The following is a 15,141-nucleotide window of genomic DNA, read 5'->3' as shown; positions in this document are numbered from 1 at the left end:
AATCACTGCCAGCATCAAGTGCTTTTTGATCCTGAAAAACAAGCTGCAGTCGCTAGTAGCTGTCCTCTCAGTCAGAGGCATGCAGATACAGACCTTCCAGCATGCAAGTCATCACTTTAAAAAAAGTGATTTTTAATACAAAACAAAAGATTAAAGCATACTTGGTTGCTAGATGTTACAGAGCAGCTAAGGAAAACCAACAGACTATCTCTAGGAACAATGCTTAGATGGTAATTGGGGGCATAGAACCACACAGAGCAGTTCAAACTAAGCCACCAAATAAAGAAAAAAAAATACCCTGAATGCGACTGGATTCACTTTACTTACGTCCAATTCCATGGAGGCACGGTAGTCCTGCCTGGCTTTAAATCATTCTGTGTCTGTCAACTCCTGCTTTCTCTCTCTCCCAGGCCCCTGGCCAAAACCTTTGCTAGCTACCTGACCTTAACCCCTTAGTCACATGAGGACACAGTCACACACCCTCTCCACTCACACCACACAATTGTGTAGAGTTTCAGACAAGATCAATAATTACTAAAAGACACAACTTAGTTTGATGCAGACAAGGGGTACAACTTAATTTGTAATGCTAACAGGAAGCAAGGCCTTATAGTAACATTAAATTATCAGAGAGAGAAAAAAATAGAAGCATACCAAACTTATTAGCAAGTCGTCATACATGAAATCATTATGTCTACAAAATAATTACTGTGCAGTGTTAAGCTAGCTATAGTGTCATGGCTGCATAGCCCAAGGAGTCAAGCATGCACTGCCAGAACAAAAAGACGATATGAGCGAGACACAAACATGCACCAGGGGCCAGATGACTTAGGCCAGCAATAACTAAACCTCTTATCACATTTTTCATTTTATTACCATAAGCTCTGCAATGGACTTATTGAAAGATAGAGAGAACACAGACATCTACCCTCTCCTTCACGTGACACTACAACGTGGAACAGGGTACAGCACCAGTTGGGTAGGTTGCATAAAAGAAAAAGCAGGGCAGGAGGAGGAGAGGAGAAAAAGAGAGGAGAGATGCTGTTACACACAGTAGTCTGGATTAGGAGGTACTCACACACCTACTGCAGTGCCCGAAGAAACAATATACACCAGTTCATAAGATTCAACTCAGAACCAGCATTTGGCTTAACCACACTTGAGTCCCTGTGGTGGTAAGTCACTCATGAGAAATTTATTATAAAAAAGTACAAATAGTGGAAACAAGTCATTATTGATACAACCACAATCAGGACATTGTCTTAAACCAGTTAGTTGGCCTCTTGTCTGAAGACATTTCTCTCAACCTAAGTCCTCTGCAGTACTTTCAACCAAGGCTGCCTGTTCACATCCTAGACATGGGATGAAGAGGTATCGTCTGTGCCGTCTGTATTCCGAGGCAGAATAATCTCCCGTGACTCATTTTCACCTACATGCTCCTTTTCTGTAGACTTTGTATCCCTTTGTTAATAGCCAACTCAGTAGATAAACATATATTCATTTCGTAATTTTACAGTGCTAAATTTACATCCCAGCAGAAAGATACCCCTTTTAAACACGCTTCCAGCATCTGTACACTACTTCACAACACTAGTGTTCCCCCAGCTTTCATGTGAGACCTTGCCCGAGACTGGGAGGACCAAAATATTCATAGACTCAGAAGTTTTCTATTACACTCCCTTGTTAGTTGCCGTTAAAATATTCTTGTGTCACAGATGCTAGAGCAGTAGCAATGAGACAACACAGGAAGTTTTGACTAAGCACCATAACCCGAGTAAACCCATCCAACAAAGAAGCCTGTGGTCTCAGCAGGCATGCAAATGAGCTAGGCTACATCTTGCTATGAGCTGTGATAATGCTGTCTGGCCTTTTCCACAAACAGATAGGCTACGTCTACACTGGCCCCTTTTCCGAAAGGGGCATGCTAATTTCACAGGTCGTAATAGGGAAATCTGCGGGGGATTTAAATATCCCCCGCGGCATCTAAATAAAAATGTCTGCCGCTTTTTTCCGGCTTTTAGAAAAGCCGGAAAAGAACGTCTACACTGGTCCCGATCCTCCAGAAAAAAGCCCTTTTCCGGAGGATCTCTTATTCCTACTTCAAAGGCTTTTTTCCTCTTCCTATCCTCTTCCTATCCCTGTTCCCTTGCTCTCCTTCCTCCGGAAAGGACCCAGTTAATTTAAAAGTGAAAAAGCCTGCCAGACCTATTCTCAGACCTTTGAGCCTATGACAGAGCTGTGGTAATGAAGCCATTTCACAGCCATTTGCCAACCCCAGGTATATACTGTCAGTTCCAGAATTAACTGTCACACTAAATTCGCTTTAAAATACATCATTCGTGTGTTGCTGAAGATTACAAAATCACCAGTTTAATAGTACTGGGAACTAAAGACATCTGTCAACACTGCCAAAGTTGAGGGCCAGGTCTCTCCCCGACCCCTGCTTGCTTCCACTGGAGTGTTTCTGGCCCTTCCCACTCCAGGCAGGGGGCAGCTGTCCCCTGCAGCTCTGTGCTGTGCTCCCTCACCAGGCACTGCTGCAGCTGGCTACAAGGGAGCATGCACCTGTGGAGGGAGAAGGGAAGGAGGTGGCTCATGGCAACCCCCCTCAGCAGGCAATTCCAAGTGTGTGTGGGGGGAGGGAGCTTATCTGGAAACGGCTGGACCTCCCAGGCTTTAGTGAATGTCCTTCCGGGGGGGGGGGGGTCCTCCTCTATCCCCCCCCCCCCCTGCAGCTCTGGGCAGCCTTCCCGCTGACGTCCAAATTCCTCATCCCCTTCCCAGCCCAATGCTCTGACACACACCAACCATCATCCCAGCCCAAAGCCTGCACCTCAAATGCCCTCCTGCATCCACAATTCCTCCCAGAGCCTTAGGCAGGAGTGAGGAGGTGGAATAGGACTTGGGCCCATCGTGGATACCACCAAAAATGATGCAAACCTGCCACCCCTGCTAGTATGCAACTTAAACTAGACATGGTCCAAAGGAAAATTCTTACCACAGACAGGTCTGTTACAGCCACAGACCTCCAGAGCCTCCAGCAGCACTAAGGACTGGCTGGGGGGCTATGGTGCGGTCCAGGCAGCACTCCGAGCTGGTGCCCTCTGCCTAATCCATTCCAGGAGTGTGGAGCCACCTCCCCACCTGTCCCCCTCGTCCCCACACACATATACCTTGCACACAGACCTGGCAATTCTGTTGGCTCTCCTGATAACAGGTTTTCAGCAGCATGGCTGACCAGGTTTTAGGGCAGGATCCAGATACCCAGGTCCAAGAGCTATTTTCTTCAGTCTTCTTAGGGAAAAAAAAAAAAAAACGAGATGGCCAAGAAGAAATAAATTGCGGGTTTTTTTGGCTCTTCTTTTTTAGTCCAGTTACATTTTGAAAATCATTTTCCTAAGTGTGATCCTCCCCACGTTAACAGTTCTTTTCAGCTGAAAGCAAAGAAACAATGGACTCTGGTGGCAGGAGAAGTTTCAAGCTAGCCTTTGCTAAGATCTGATCTGTGCGTTCCTGCCCTGCTTCCTTGCCAAAGTATGGCCTGTTGATAAGTAATGACACCTGGGTGGGAGTTTCAACTTAACTTTTGTGTTTGAGAAACAGGTTTACTCACTCTCCAGGTATATATCACACACCTATAGTATTGATTTCAGGTCAATAAAACTAATCAACTAAGTGACTGGGCAAAACAATAGCAAATGAAATTTAATGTTGATAAATGTAAAGTAATACCCATTGGAAAAAAATCCCAACTATATGTACAACATGATGGGGACTAATTTAGCTACAACTATTCAAGAGAAAGATCTTGGAATCATTGTGGATAGTTCTCTGAAAACTTCCATTCAGTGTGCAGCAGCAGTCAAAAAAGCAAACAGAATGTTAGGAATCATTAACAAAAGCATAAAGAATAAGACTGAGAATATCTTATTGTCTCTATATAAAATCATGATACGCTCACATCTTGAATACTGCATACAGATGTGGTTGCTTCATCTCAAAAAAGATATACTGGCATTGGAAAAGGTTCGGAAAAGAGCAACAAAAAGCATTAGGGGTTTGGAACAGGTCCCACACGAAGAGAGATTAAAAATGACTTGGACTTTTCAGTTTAGAAAAGAGGAGATGGGGGGGGGGCGCATATGATTGATAGAGGTCTATAAAATCATGACTAGTATGGAAAAAGTGAATAAGGAAAAGTTATTTCCTTATTCCCACAATATAAGAACTAAGGATCACCTAATGAAATTAATAGACAGCAGGTTTAAAACAAACAGAAGGAAGTTTTTTTCACTCAGCGCACAGTATACCTCTGGAACTCCTTGCCAGAGAATGTGGTAAGGTCTAGTACTTTAACAGTGTTCAAAAAAGAGCTAGATAGATTCATGTAGGCTAGGTCCTTCAATGGCAATTAGCCAGGATGGGTAGGAATGGTGTCCCTAGCCTCTGTCTCTCTGGAGGTGGGTGACAGGTGAGGGATCACTTGAGGATTACGTGTTGTGTTCCCTCCCTCTGGGGCATCTGGTATTGGCCGCTGTCAGCAGACAGAATACTGGGTTGGATGGACCATTGGTCTGGCCCAGTATAGCCGTTCTTATTAGGGCTGTCAAGCAATTAAAAAAGGAAGGATAGCTCAGGCTGTTGCTACACTTCAAAAGGCGGAGACATCCAATTGACTAATCAACTAGTCGATGCAAAAATGCATCGACTATTTGATTAATCCATTACACATTTAGGACATTAAGTATTGGGTAACACCAATATTGACGTAGTGTGTGGAGGTGCACCGACTAGTAAAAACAGAAACCATCTATATTGTAAATAGTTCAAAGGTGTGGAAGAAGATATATTAAAACAAGCAGCAATGCTTATGATTATTTAATATTAAATCAAATACAAAGAAAAGTAACACTACTCTTGGCTGAAGAAGTGCGTTGCGCCCACAAAAGCTCATGATATTATGTATCTATTTTTGTTAGCCTAAGGTGCTATAGGACCATTTTTCTTTATGGTATTTTTAGTTGCAGACTAATAAGGCTACTCCTCTGAGACCTTGGAGTACCTCGTACTTGCTACGTCTCACTCAGACGAGGCAGAACTCTACCACATACAGATCTGGGCTTAATTTAACACAGTTTACCATGTATTAATTAGTAACTTAGGATTTTAAACATCATTAAGATCAGAGTTTTAGATACCTGCAGCACTCAAAAAAATTCTGTTTAAAGAATCTTTTTCTTTCTTGCCTTAAACCATTAAACACAGGGGTGGGCAATAATTTTTGATGCGGGGCCACTCACTCCAAGAATTTGGTAAATGGTTGATGGCCACTTGCTTCCATTATATTAATGGGGAAGGTACGGGGGTCTGGGATGGAGGTTGAGTGCAGAAGGGAGCTTGGGGGTAAGGGATTGGGGTGCAGGATCTAGGAGGGAATTTGGATGAAGTAAGGGATCATGACCGGGGGCAATGGACTGGGTGAGGAGGAGGTGCTGGGCCTGGGGCAGGAGATGCAGGGATTTGGACTGTGATCTGTGATAGCATATTGGTGTGCAAGGTCTGAGAGGGAGTTGTGAGCTGAGGAGGGTGTAGGAGGGGAGGCAGTGTCTGGGGAGGAATATGAGAGCTGGTGCAGAAGGTTTGGGTTACATGGAGTAGGAGGGCAGAGGCTGAGGCGCCAGCGATAGGCTCTGGCTTGGAGACCTTACCTGGCAACCTTACCCAATCCAGCAGGCTCCTTAGCTAAGCTCCCTGCCTTCCAGCCCGTTGGAGTGCTCATGGGAGTTGCAGGAGCCTTGTGTATTGTTCTAAACTGAACGCTGAGAGCCGGGGGATGAAGGAGGAGGGACACTTCCCATGCTGCCTGACCAGCAAACAGGTAGCCGCTATTGGCTAAAACTGGCCAATGGGAGCAACTGGGGGCAGGGGCGGCATGAGAAGCCTGCCCGGTTCACCCCAGGCTCTCAGCTTTCAGAAACACACACGTGGCCCTGTGCCTGGTTGGAGCGCTGAGCGGTGGAGTAGAAGCTGGAGCCAGCTTCTCCATTTATAGCAGGCAGCAGCTGCTGCTGCTTCTGGTCTTTGGAGGGGACGAGAGTCCTGTCCCGCTTGTCCAGTAGCTCAGCTGAGGCCCTGCCCGCGAGAGGAGCCCTGAACCTCTGAGCGGGCACACAGCTTCCAGGAAAACTTGGAGACGCACAGGGATACCGAGACTCTTCCCCCCCGCCAAAAAAAAATCCAGTCTCAAGGGGAGTCAGTGGGGCTACCCAGCAGGACTCAAAAGCCAAATCAAGCTCAAGAGTTAAACAAAAGCTGGATTTTCTGGTCGAGAGTGAGGGCAACACATTGCACCCTCTGGCCCTTTCTGCTCTAATGATTCCAGCAGGAATAAACACCCATGCAGGGTGTGCCCTTCAGGTGTGTGGGACTCCTAGCTCCTTTGCAACAGTAAGGTGCTGATCTGAGATCAGCAATGAGAGAGAAAGGGTTCAGAGGGGAGGGCAGCAACAGCCAGTGTAACTAAGGATCATGTTTGTGTGAGATACAGCAGCACTGACCAAAATCGAGGCCCACTTATGACATAGGCCTTATTAGCAGTATTATGTTAGCACATAGTAGCCCAAAGCCAAGAAGAGGCCCTTATGACATGAACATGACCAATTGCACATGGGGGGAGGGACGTTATGAAAGGAACATTATCAGCAGCACTGCAATACTCAGGCTCCTCTTTCTTATAGTGCCTAGTGGGACCTCTCCATGTGTCGGAGCACTTCTCCCAGAACAAAGTGCACATTATCCAGGAGCAGGCAGGGAAATTTAATTTTGACCCCTTTTCTCCTCACCACCCCACGTGCCCCTCTGACATTTTTCCCTTTCCCAGACACCAGGGCTGGAGGAGTTCACCGCTATCCCAAGAATTTGATAGCAGCAGGGGGAATTATGGCATATACAGAATTGACAACATTAGAATCATAGAATCATAGGACTGGAAGGGACCTCGAGAGGTCATCGAGTCCAGCCCCCCGCCCTCAAGGCAGGACCAAGCTCCGTCTACACCATCCCTGACAGATATCTATCTAACCTGTTCTTAAATATCTCCAGAGAGGGAGATTCCACCACCTCCCTTGGCAATTTATTCCAATATTTGACCACCCTGACAGGAATTTTTTCCTAATGTCCAATCTAAACCTCCCTTGCTGCACTTTAAGCCCATTACTCCTTGTCCTGTCCTCAGAAACCAAAAGAAACAAATTTTCTCCTTCCTCCTTGTGACACCCTTTTAAATATTTGAAAACCGCTATCATGTCCCCCCTTAATCTTCTTTTTTCCAAACTAAACAAGCCCAGTTCATGAAGCCTGGCTTCATACTTCATGTTCTCTAGACCTTTAATCATTCTTGTCGCTCTTCTCTGTACCCTTTCCAATTTCTCCACATCTTTCTTGAAATGTGGCTCCCAGAACTGGACACAGTACTCCAGCTGAGGCCTAACTAGTGCAGAGTAGAGCGGCAGAATGACTTCACGAGTTTTGCTTACAACACACCTGTTGATACAACCTAGAATCATATTTGCTTTTTTTGTAGCAGCATCACACTGTTGACTCATATTCAACTTGTGGTCCACTATGACCCCTAGATCCCTTTCCGCCATGCTCCTTCCTAGGCAGTCGCTTCCCATCTTGTATGTATGGAACTGATTGTTCTAAGTGGAGCACTTTGCATTTCTCTTTATTAAACTTCACCCTGTTTACCTCTGACCATTTCTCTAACTTGCTAAGGTCATTTTGAATTATGTCCCTATCCTCCAAAGAAGTTGCAACCCCACCCAGTTTGGTATCATCTGCAAACTTAATAAGCTTATGGTAGCCCCTTTGGCCCATGTGGCTTGCTGTTACTTGGGAGTGAGCTATTTCCAAGTGACACAAAGGGGAGAGTAAGCCATTGACCCTGATACCACACACTGGTAAGAGAGTGCCCAGATGGGGAAGGCTCTGGATCTTGCTTGGCACTGTACAGGGAAAAGGGACCAGTGCCAATGCTGGCATGGACAGTCCATTCCGGTCATTCTGGCCCGCTCCCCTTACAGGTGCGCAAACCACTCCCCTCTCCACTGTGGCTTTGAACTCCAGTGCAGGGGTAGGAAGCCAGCAGCCAAATCCCCTGGGTGGCATGGCCACGGCACACCCAAGCTCCCACCCTGGAACTAGGGCAGCTGGGCAGCATGGTCCCTGCCCTACCTGGCTGAAGGGATCTGGCAGCTGGGTGGCATAGTAACCACACCCCGAGCCCCTCCACACTGCCTACCCTGATTCCCCTCCCCACGGTGGTATGCAATACGACAGTACCTAAAAGAAATGTACATTAATTTTACCTCTGATTTCAACCAATCCAAATGACTCAGAACACAGAGTCTTGATCCCCAAGGAATCCAAACCCCCAAACCCTTTCCTTGCTCCCAAACCCACACCAAGTTCTCCAATTGGTCCCATGCCCAAAAGAAGTTATTTCTCTGCTTTCTTCCAGCACCTGACTTTCTTCACTGTCTGCTGACTTTGTACCCAGAACACAGACAATCTCCCAGCCTGTGTGTCTACAAATGGGTCCCAGAGACACCTCTCAGCTTCTCATCAACTGGGCCACGAAGCCCAATGTCTCAGGTGCTGGCTCCCCATTGCTCATAGCTATCGCTACCCAAAGGGGCATTTTCAGCTTAGCTGGAAACACAGGCTCTTCATACACCCACGTCAGTGACTACACACCTCATAGCCATTATCACCTTCCAGCATAACACACATTCCTGGAGAGGGTATGAATCTTCATATCACTGGGATCCAGTGCCTGCTCCTGAGATGCAACTACTTCTGGGGTGCAGTATAGAGCCCATTTATACAGGGATTTGTAATATATAATGTAATCCTTTGGGAACTCCACAGCAGGCAAAGCAAGAGGAGTTTAACCACACTAACTTTTAGCCTCATTGCATACAAGAGTTACAGCTATTCAGATAAAACAAAAAAGTCCACAGGGTAGTCCTCCTGCTGCCATTGCCAGGTGATGTTCAGTTTACATACCAGGCAATATATTTCCAGGAATGAGCTGGACATTTGAATGCTGTAGTAGAGCATGCCTTATCTGGAATGCTAAATCCAATTTGGGGTCCCAAATAGAAATCAAGGTAACTACAAAGCTAAGGGAAACACCACCCAATCTTCTAAGGAGGGACTGGAAGCCTTTGGCTTGTTTGGGCTACAAAGTTACTCATTATAAGTACATAAGGGAAGGGAAAGACCTAGTGAAACCAACGGATAATGTCCCCAATAGGGATAAACTCACCAGGGATCAAATGAAGCTGGAAATGAGAAGAAGATTCCAACCAGCAGAAGAAAGAGGGCCTGGAAAACCCCAAAGTAGTGGCAAGCTAGAGCAGTTGCCGAATGGGATTCTGCTATAGCCTTCTCCAAAACAGGGAGCCCATCCTAGTTCAGGCCCTTAAATAAACTTCTTGTCCCTGCTTTACTCACTGATTGGCTGCAGCTGGTGAAACTCCCTTTCCACCTGAAGATCTGCCTGGCAAATTCAGATAATAAAAAAAACAGTGGGAGGAGAGAGAATTGTACTGACCTCATTTGTAAAGTGTTTTGAGCTCTACCAAAGAAAAGCACTAAACAGAATTTTTACTAAAAGCGAGATTCCAATGAGAGGGATGAAAATTAATAATTAACTTTGGTAAAGGTGCATGAACATATAATTCAGAATGTAGGTATTAATTTTGCAAATTTTGTGAGACGAAAAGTGTCATGAGACCAATGAGCCTCTTTCTCTCCTTGCATGTGTTAATTCTTTTCTAGTATAGTAGAGGCTTTTTGTCCCATTGAAATATGTGTAGCCCAAGGTCCAGTGTGTTTCAGCAGCAGCCCTGGGAACTACAAGTTGTGGACTACAAACCGCAGCATGTTGGGAGAACTTCCTGGTTCCTGCCAGGATGTGCCCTCTGCCCCCAGCAGGGTCTCAGCAGGGACTGTGCTAGAAGCAGCACACAGGCTGCATGCTGAGAGGAGGGGCTGCCGAACTGTGATCTGTTTTATGTTTTTTACAGAATAAAGCCTGTTCCTAGTGGTTTGTCTGACTGGGTATTATCTGAGGTGTGAGCAAGCGCAGGCGCGCATGCATACATACACACACACAGCCCTCCCCCCAAGCAGTCTCAGGCCTAGCCTCCCACAGTGGTGTAAGAAGTCACAAGGCTTCCCCTATGCTGCGTAACATCACACTGGGCTAGCCAACAGAAGGGGTTACATATGCATGAGGACATGCATGTTGAAAAGTGATTAATTTGGAAAGCTACTACTACTAGGGGATTGTTCACCTGCTGTACATAAAGCAACTGCGTTAACTGTTTAAAGCTTGCAATAAAAAAAGAAAATGGTTAAGTCTCTCTGGAGTGTCCTGGTTTCCCTTGGATCTAAAAACCGAACCAACGACATACAGATAGTCATGGCATATACCCCAATTACAAGTAATCTCACTGTCTAGACTGCAAGCAGGGAAGGATGCCAAAACCGTAAGAGGACAGACTCCCCTCCCTTTTATTCTGACCCAGAACAAAAGAGAGTTGAATCTCACTGTCACTAACAGCTCAACATCCAGCAGAAAAAACAAGAATATGACTTGCACACTAATTACAAGCCTGTAGTCCTGTGTAGAAGTTACTCAATTTTGCAAAAACAACGGTTCGTCATGCGGGTGCTCCATGTTAGGTGTTGGTGAGTCTTTGTGCTGGCAATCTGAGATTTTTCGTAGCGGTGCCTTGCCATGCCACCCATGCTCAGAGGATGTCTCGTGGTCCTGTAGGAGCCTGTTGAGGGTAGGGGGGTGTGTGGGGCTCCTTCCATTTCTTCTCTACTTTGGAACCCCAAATGTGCACTGGAGGGAGGAATGAAAGTAGTAGAGTACCCACAGAGAAACACTCTCAAAGAACCATCGTTACTGCACAAGGTAAGTAACTTCCTCTCCTTGAAGTACCCAACAAATCCTCTCTTCTGGCCTCATCTCAATCTTTCCCCTATCTCAATAGATCTACTTCAGGTCTTTCCCACCTCAGCCTGCCATCTCAGCTCAGGCTACCTCAGCTCTTTGCCCAGCCTGCTGCCTCAAATCACATTCCTTACTCCTTTGAGTGACCTCAGCATTTCCCTAATGAATTTGAGCCCTCATCCCTCCATGCCTGGCTGCAGCCACGGACTCTATTGCCCAATCACCCTTCTCCTCGCATTACCTTAGGGTTTCTTGCAATGTTCCTTCCATTCATGTGCAAAATAAATTTTGTTATGTGTATTGAGACATGTGTGAATGTGCACCACCAGAAGAAACTAACCTAGCTCTAAGCACTCTGCTAATCAGCTGGGCAGCACTGGTATCCCTCCTGAGCAGCCACACAAGCACATGGCTTACACAGAAAACTGCTTTCCTGCCTCAAGCCCAAACCTTCCCTCTGCTCATGCCCCTTTTCTGGGTTTGTCTCCCTGCCTCCTGCTACCTTTCTGCATGGTCATGATGAGTTTAAAAAAAAAAAAGGTACAAAAAGCCAGTGAGCAAAATTACACAGAGCAGCTTAGTCTGAGCCCTCTGCCTCTAAGGTATTTGTTCCATCTGGTCCAAAGCTTTCTGAGGCTCCTGGAAGATTCTGCCAGCTGGGGGCAGCTCCTTGTGCCTGGACAGCCTCCCTCTCCTGCATCACCCCATTGAGCCCTGCTTCCTCTTAGAGCCTGAAGCAGAGTCAGTGTTTTGAAGACCATGACACCCACCTGGGAACGTGGACCTTTGTCCTAAGCCCTGCCCCCAGCTCGTGCCACTTCAGAGGTTCTCTCACTCCCAGTTCACAGTCCATGCCCACTATCCCCTGCCTCAGCTTTTCTCTCCAATCAAACACCCTCCTGCTCAAACCAATTCCCATCCAGGCTGAGTCCCACCCACCAATGCAGCCCTGCATAGGCTCCGACCAGCCCATGCAGCCAGGGCTAAGTTTTGGAACCCAGATGGCAGCAGGATAGTGATGCCAGAGCTGCTCCCAGAGGGGTGATGGGCAGAGTTCCCCTTGCAGGTCACTTTCCACTGCAACCCCTGCACTGAGCCTGCCTCTAATTTTACAGTCATAGCTACAAGAATCAAAATGTCATAACCCATTACCTTTGATTTGAAATCATACTAGGGTTACACGAAAATTGTGTTCCTAATTTCCCCTTAACAAATTTGAATGTATAGAGTTTACATGTATGTGTGAATCTTTAGCGATAATATTCCCAGTAAATGGCTGGGGACAAATGTTTACAGAGGACGTATGTAGATTTACATAACTGTAGCACCCTCCTGGCCAAGAATGGAGTCTGCTCTGCAGGCACATATGGCCAAAGCGAAAACATACCAGGAACACAGAAGAGAAAAAGCTACTTACCCCCAAAGGCATCTGTTCCAACCCGCAGCCCCCAAAGGAACACACACACATGAAAGAATACAGGAAAGGGAATAAAAAATGTTGAACTTCTCTGGAAAATGGAATTACTGATCTCCAAGCTCTAAAGCAGCTTTGTGCACTGCCCCTGAGCTGCGGACCCACAGTTGTACGCCTGGCCTGAATTCCTGGAATCATGGACTCAGAACACCCTGGCTGGCAAGGAGACATGAGTCTGGCAGCTGGGGCTCCTGCAACTTCCAGGTTTCAAGCTTCCCATCAGCCCACCAGCCAAGCACATGAGGAGCCGAGAGCCCGGAAGCTCACATTCCTCATCAGCCAGCCAAGATGGTCTATCAAGGAGACAGGCAGCTGGGCTGTCAGGAAGCAGATCTCTGAAAAAATCCTGCCTGGCATGCTTGGCTTCTAGTGGATTTTTTCAGAATTGACCGGTCCTTAAGAATATTTCAATTTCAACAAAATAGCAACCTCGGATCATTTTTTCTAACATGCTCCAGTAATGAACATTGGAGACCATCACAACACAAGAGTTTTAAACAATAAGACTACCACAGACAAATCAAACACCAGGGAAGATGGGCAGAATGTATGGTAATTATTCAGTGGGAATCCAAGCTGCACCAACAGAATCTTCCAGGTTTTCAGACAACTTTAAACAAGGTTAACTAGCAACAACTTATTTAAAATGGTCAGTCCTGGCAGATCTTTGGTGTAGAGGCCCTTTCTTTTTCCAGGTGCTCCTGATGACTCCGACTGAGGTATTCTAGAATGGTACTTTGCTAAATCAGAAACCGCATCACATTATCAGGTCTCTGATCTCTCAGAGTGACATTCTTCCTTTAAGAAGGAAGGCAAAACACACCTGTGACTCAACAGCTGCCTCTGAACTGGGTTTAAGTGAAGGGCACAAGGAGCAGATCAGAGTACAGGCAGTCCCCGAGTTACGCGGATCCGACTTATGTCGGATCCGCAGTTACGAACGGGATTTGCTGCCCGTCTCCCTGGTCTGCTGGAGACTAGCAGACCAGGGAGACGTGGAGCAAAGCCTCTGAGGACGCCGGCAGCGGGACAGCCGAGGCGCATCTGGGCTGTCCGCTGCCCGTGTGCTCCGCAGCTTTGCTCCACGTCTCCCCAGACCAGGGACAGACCAGGGAGACGGGGAGCAAAGCTGGGGAGCACGCGGGCAGCAGACAGCCCAGACACGCCAGCAGACCAGGGAGACGCAGAGCAAAGCCGCGGAGGACCCGGGCGGCGGGACCGTGGTGTGTCTCGGTCCCCCGCCCGCGTCTCCCTGGTCTGCTGGGGAGAGGGGCACAGCTAGTACGCCCCCCCCCCCCAGCAGTCCAGGCTTTTCTCCGGACGCCTGTGGTAAAGCAGCTGGGGCGCTGCCGGTTGGTCCCGCAGCGCTGCTCTGGGCGCTACTGGACCAACCCGGCAGCACCCCAGCTGCTCTGCCCCAGGCTTCCTGATTCAGCCGCTGCTGGTCAGTTTCAGCAGCGGCTGAATCAGGACGCCTGGGGCAGAGCAGCTGGGGTGCTGGTGTATTGGTCCAGTAGTGCCGAGGAGCGGCGCTACTGGAGCAACCCAGCAGCACCCCAGCTGCTCTGCCCCAGGCGTCCCCAAATCAGCCGCTGCTGAAACTGACCAGAGCTGACTACAGGAAGCCCGAGGCAGAGTTGCTCTGCCCCGGGCTTCCTGGAATCAGCCGCTGATCAGTTTAAGCAGCAGCTGACTTGGGGACGCCTGGGGTTCTTAAGTTGAATCTGTCTGTAAGTCGGAACTGGCGTCCAGATTCAGCCTGTTGAAACTGATCAGAGGCTGATTCCAGGAAGCCTGGGGCAGAGCAACTCTGCCTCGGGCTTCCTGTAGTCAGCCACTGGTCAGTTTCAGCAGTTCCGACTTACATACAGATTCAACTTAAGAACAAACCTACAGTCCCTATCTTGTACGTAACCCGGGGACTGCCTGTACCTAAAAAAACAGAGGAAAGATATGTACTGCATCTATTAAAGTCGTGGAGTCCCTTTAGTGTAAATGCAGCTGCTGCACACTTTAGAAGTAGGAATAGTCAATTATGTTTTGTCAAATTCCTTGGTCAAACTATAGTCAAGATCAAGATGAGAAAGAAAGAAAGACAGAAAGAAAATAGACAGGATTCTGGGGTCTGTTGAAAAATGGTCTGCAGTCTGTATTTGACCCATGATCTGACTATTGACTACTCTTTCAGGGCTTAGGCTTTGTTCACCTGCTTTTTATTCTGCACCTAATATTATTTGCTTTCCAAGTTTCCCCTTTTTCAGTGATAAATCATAAGGCAAGGGTAATAAATATAAAGCACATCCCCCTGGATGTTTCAGCAGAAAAGCAGCTTCTGGCATACTAGAAAGAAATTAAATTCAAAATGATATGGGCTCTTTCAATTCATTATTCATAAGACAGTTTTCTTCATAGCATTTTGAAAATTAGTACCTACATCATGAATTGTATCTTCATGTACTCTTGCCAAAGTTAATCTCTAATTCTCACCTGCCCCTACGCAATCTCATTTTTAGTAAAAATTCTGGTTAGTGCTTTACACTTTACAAATGAGGTCAGTACAGTTATGTTTCCTCCCACTTTTCTTTTAAATGGATGAAGATACTGGCAAAGGGAGGTGAAGTGACTTGCCCAAGGA

Source organism: Pelodiscus sinensis, chromosome 4, assembly GCF_052426305.1.
Source record: "Pelodiscus sinensis isolate ZL-2025 chromosome 4, ASM5242630v1, whole genome shotgun sequence".
NCBI lineage: Eukaryota > Metazoa > Chordata > Testudines > Trionychidae > Pelodiscus > Pelodiscus sinensis.
The sequence above is the reverse complement of the archived record's forward strand: the minus strand, read 5'-3'. Positions refer to the sequence as shown.